Genomic DNA, 5,352 nt, shown 5'->3' on the forward strand with positions numbered 1-5,352 from the left:
GGTGTGGCGGCGGCCGCAGGGCAGGCAAGGCACCGCATGGCGGCGGCCGTAGGCGAGGCACTGCATGGCGGCCGCTGCGAGCGCGGCTCGCCGGCCGGAGGAGGCAGCGCTACCCTGCCGAGCGGGGTCGAGCTCTAGGCTGCCACGGGACCCGATTGCTTTTTTCAGAAAACTCATAGGGACTTGATTGCCTTTTGAGAAAACTTGTAGGGACCCGATTGCTTTTTACAAAACTGACATATGGGACCCAGATGTAAGTTAACGGTCAAAGTAAATGGTCAAACAAACGGTTATCTTACACGTGGGCCCAACCTGACATAATCGTGATCAACTGATAAAGACTCGACGATTTGGGTTTTTTGAAACAGACGACTACCCATTTGGTAGTTATCTAAGAAAAAATAAAATTCGATAGTTTTTTGAAACCCTAGCCTGTAAAATAGTAGTTTTATGCTATTTACTCGCAAGAAAGAGAAGAAAATGAATGACTACAAATGTACTGTATGATACAAACTTCTGAGTATACGTACGTTATTTTATTGTTGAACTGATGTGATCCGTACCGTATAGGTATTGATTCGAGTGTTTTCATCATTTCCATGTAAAGTTATTTGTGGGACATCAAGTTTGGACAGCATACTTCTGATGCTATTTTGGCTTGAACCATCAGCTGCGTTGCACTACTCCTGAAGCTTTTTTGAAATAAACGCAGGAGAGCTGCGTATTTCGGTTGATTAGAAGGAGCGCATTAGCCAGCGAGCAGGGTCAAAACAACACGAACGAAAAACAAAACAAGACGGCTAGAGAGCCAGCCATGAAATCCTATTCTCGCAGCAACAAGTGCCGGCCACCGGCCAGTGCCCAATCGCGTGCCTCCGCTAGAAGGAGGTGCAACACCTGCCTTGTCGAACGTTCGACGCCGTCATCGAAGATGCGAGCATTACGCTTCTTCCAGGTCCACCACAAGGTCAGCAGGGCCACCGACCGTGCCAATTTTGTCGAAGTCGGGCCGCAACTCAACTCGTTGAACCAGGTCGTAAGAGAGGGAGAATTATGCCACGCAGCTGGCTGGAGCTCTGGAACGCCAAACCTGTCGGCCACCTGCGACCATAGTTGCCGCGCCCATGGGCACTCCATGGCCAAGTGCACTGCCGTCTCCAAGCTGCGATAGCATAACAGGCAAAAATAGGAGTTTGGCCATTGTCGAGCCAGCAACCGGTCATCGTAAGGATCCGCCTCTGGGTGAGCAGCCAGGCGAACAGACGGCACTTCGCCGGCGCCCATGCCGCCCAGGTTTCCTTCTGAAGTGGAACAATGTCGAGCCTATGAAGAACAGCCGATACGCTGAGGCAGACAAGTAGGCGCCGTTCTCCGTGAGCCTCCATCGGAAGCCGTCCGCAACTCCAGCGGCTAGGGGCTGTATAGATCGGATGTTAACCCATAGCCGAACGAACGACGGCAGAGACCGACTGGTTACCCTGCCACGCAGGTCCTGGACCCATTTGTCGCCGGCTAACGCTTGATGCACAGAGCGCGTCTTGCATCGAGCCACCTCGAATAGCTCCGGGGCGAATAAGAACGGCGCACCATCGGGGAGCCAGCTGTCGTACCAGAAACTCGCACGGCGCCCGTCGCCGATCGTAACTGCGCACGCCGCTGCGAACATGCGACGCTCCGGCAAGGTCACCGGGGCAGGAAGCCCGAGCCAGGGCGTGTCCACCGTCCGTTCTGCTCAGAGCCATCGCAGGTGAAGGGCCACCCGAAACCGGTCCAAGTCGATGATGCCCAGACCACCCAACTCCCGTGGTCGGCATACGCGCCCCCATGCCACTTTGCAGTGCCCCCCATGGCACGTTTCCTCACCATGCCATAGCCATGCGCGGCGCAACCGATCGATTTCCTTGCGCGCCCAAGGTGGCAAGGCAAACACGGCCAGCCAGTAGACCGTGGACGCTGATGCACCGAGTTCAGGAGCACCAGTCTACCCGCAAAGGGTCAGCAGCCTAGCCTTCCAACAGGCAAGGCGGGCACACAGCTTGTCCAGGAGCGGTTGCAGCTCCAACTTGCGAAGCGAGCGCAGCAAGAGTGATAGACCCGAGAACTTGCATGGGAAACTAGCTACCCTTGCCTCCAGTGGCGACACGATATCGACCACATCAAGGTGCTCACAACGGATGGGAAGCACGGCACTTTTTTGGAAGTTGACCTTGAGCCCAGAGGCCAATCCAAACGCCACGAGGATCGCGTGCAGGGCTGCAACCTCCGTCTTCACCGGGTTGATAAAAAGAGCCACATCATCCGCGTACAATGAAGCGCGGAGCGAAGGCATGCGGCCACGCAGCTTAGAGAGCACTCCCTCGTCGACGGCCACGTCAAGGAGCCGCTGGAGGGGCTCCATAGCGAGGATGAAGAGGAAAGGGGACAACGGGTCACCCTGCCGCAATCCGCGCCGGTGTATAATGAATTGGCCAGGCACTCCGTTGACCAACACACGCGATGAAAATGACGCAAGCAGCATGGCCATCCACTCGCACCATCGCGAACCGAACCTCCTCGCGCGGAGCATGTCAAGCAGGTATGGCCAGGACACAGTGTCAAATGTCTTTGCAATATCAAGCTTGACGAAGAGCATGGCGCTCTTTTGTTTCCTGGACATGTACGAAAAAAAAAGAGGGACCTGCTGCCTCTGCCTGGACACCCACAAGTAAATGGCTCTCCTACTGTCAGCTGCTGCTGTGCTGCATCTTATTCTTCCCCAGAGGGCAGAGGAAGTATTTTTCAGAATTCAGCAATGGCAATGATCAGGGCCACCGCCGTCGTCTTCGGCTCTGGCTCCGTTGGTAGCCAAAGCCAAGGGCGCGCCACGGCGGCCATCGCCGGTCTATGTTTTGCATCGTTCTGTTTCTTTCTAACAAGTACTCTACGCTTGTTTCGGTTGGGATCCAACAACTCGGGTGGTGGCGCAGTTGGATGGCTCGTAGCTCTGAGAATGAAAGGTATTGAGTTCGAGACTCAATAACCCCACCAAACAACAAGAAAAGGCCAGTGTTGTGATGAAACGCTTAGTGGCAACTTGGGTCGCCACATGTACATTTGAATCTTCAGATTGAGTTGAGCAACCCTGAACCTGGTCTCTTCTACTTTTTTCTTTTTTGGTTCTGCACAACAAGTAATCTCTAGGGATGCAAACGAGTTTGAGCGAGTTGGATTAGTCTCAACTCAACTTATACTAAAATTCAGTTGATCTCGAGCTAGTTTCGAGCTAAATAAGATAATTGTTTTAATAATCTAAGGAAATTTTTTGAACAAGATAGGCCACAAGACAAACATAAGAAACCATTGTATAACTTCACTTATTCTTTATCAACTACAGACTAGTTTTTAATAGCAAGAGATCATACTCCCTCCATCATGGTTTAGAAGGCACAGTTAAATTTGCATGCGTTTCCACAATAGACAAAGTTTAAGGCGCATTGCATTTATTTCTAGTAGCTAATTAGTACTATTTCTATATGCATGCGTAGTGTGAATGCTATTTTTTAGCCCATCTCTATATGCATGCGTAGTGTGAATGCTATTTTTTAGCCCATCTCATAACCAATAGATAACCACCTAGGTTCCAGAGAATTTTCAACCGCGCCTTCTAAACCGTGACGGAGATAGTAGATGAACTAGAAAGAGAAGAAAAATGAAGGTGCATTTTGCTCTCAAACTTTCGTTAAAAATAACATGACATTTAACACATGGCTGACCACACACCATATTGGGGCAAATTTTCTCTCCACTTAATTAAGGTTCCGTGTTTGGTACTGGTAGGTAAAATAGAGAAAAATGGTACACGCCATATATGGTAATATACACATTTTGATTATCTATATGGTAATAAATTACCCATTTTTTAACATATATCAAAATTATATAATATAATTATATGATATCGAGTCATCGAGCTAAAATCGAGCGAGCCAGTCTTGGCTCAAGATCAATTCGTTTCTCGATCAAGCTACCTAAAGTGTTCATATTCAGCTCATTTCTTTTTGAGTCGATCTCGAGTCGAGCCAAAATACGAGTTGATCTTAAGCAGCTCACGAGCCTCGAGCTTTTGTTGCAGCCCTAGTAATCTCCGCACTGCTGCGCCTTCATCTCTTTCCTCCCTAATCTAAGCTACTGCCCAAACATTCCCCCGGTGATTTCTCAAAAAAAAAACGATGTTCAGGCTCACAAAGGTTCGAGTTTCACATGAGATACATTGCCTAAAATATCTTGATCATGCTCCAGAAGTCTTCTTGAGCTAACACAGCTTCGGGTTCTGGATTTTAATGATCTGAGAATTGGTATGAAGTACTCCTCTGCCTGCATACATATAATCAGACACCGTTGGCACCCCTATCCTACTGTCACCTACTGAATCTCCCACAAGAGAGAGAGAACACAAGTATCTACGACCAGCGCCACCGCCGTGGACCGTGGTCTTCGCCGCCAGATCGTCGCCGGCTGCCTCAGCTGAGTGGCCAGGGCCAATATGGTGCAGCTACTCCAAGAAGGCTTCTTCGGCTCTGGCTCCGAGGGCGCCATGTCAGCCGCAGCCGCCCCGGCGCCGGCGGACGTGGACGAGTGCACTGCCGGAGCAACAGCCTGCTGGTTTCTGTCGGGCTCGTCTTGTCCTTGTACACCGTCTACTCCTCCATCCTCGACGACGACAACGACCAGTCGGTCGGGTGCCGGCGGCATCACGCTCTCAAGACCAGCACCATCTTCTTCTCCTGCCTTCCTTATCCGTGAATGGAGGGCCTCACAAGCGGTATACATAATCGTTGTGTGTTTGCTTTTGTAACGCGGATCTCTGATTAACTAATTCAAAGTTGTGTTAAAATCTCATCACGTTATTTAACCGAAGATCCCCGCAAAAAAAATTAACTTGAAGATGGATGGGAATTGGCAAGATATTAACATCCCTTGAATTTAATCCATGATTTGTACGGTGCTGTCGTGGCTAACAAGTATGTTTGTTCCGCTCCCAAAACAACAAGTGGGGTGGTGGCGCAGTTGGCTAGCGCGCAGGTCTCATAGCTGTCTAACAGCGAGTGATCCTGAGGTCGAGAGTTCGAGCCTCTCTCTCACCCCACATTTAAAAGACCATCGTAGTGAAGAAACGTTCAATGGCAACTTGGGTCGCCACATGTACACCTGAATCATCAGGTGAAACTGAGCACCTCTGAACCTGGTCTTGTTTTTCTTCTTTTTTGCTGTCTCTCTCTCTCTGCCTTGGTGTTTAACCTCATCCTCCTTTCGGATGGCTCGGTTGCTGTAAGAACACCCTTGTTTTCCCCGTGAGCTAGCGGTGCCGTTCTG

At 50.2% G+C, this 5,352-nt stretch overlaps 1 non-coding gene across 1 annotated transcript; it reads left to right on the forward strand.

The window, feature by feature from the left end:
* Positions 1-5,031: 5,031 nt before the first annotated feature.
* TRNAM-CAU lies at positions 5,032-5,125 on the forward strand. The gene is given in 2 exon segments: positions 5,032-5,069; positions 5,088-5,125. It is a non-coding gene; the product is annotated as a tRNA-Met (tRNA).
* The last annotated feature ends 227 nt before the right edge of the window (positions 5,126-5,352 follow it).

Source organism: Triticum urartu, chromosome 1, assembly GCF_003073215.2.
Source record: "Triticum urartu cultivar G1812 chromosome 1, Tu2.1, whole genome shotgun sequence".
Classification (NCBI taxonomy): Eukaryota; Viridiplantae; Streptophyta; class Magnoliopsida; order Poales; family Poaceae; genus Triticum; species Triticum urartu.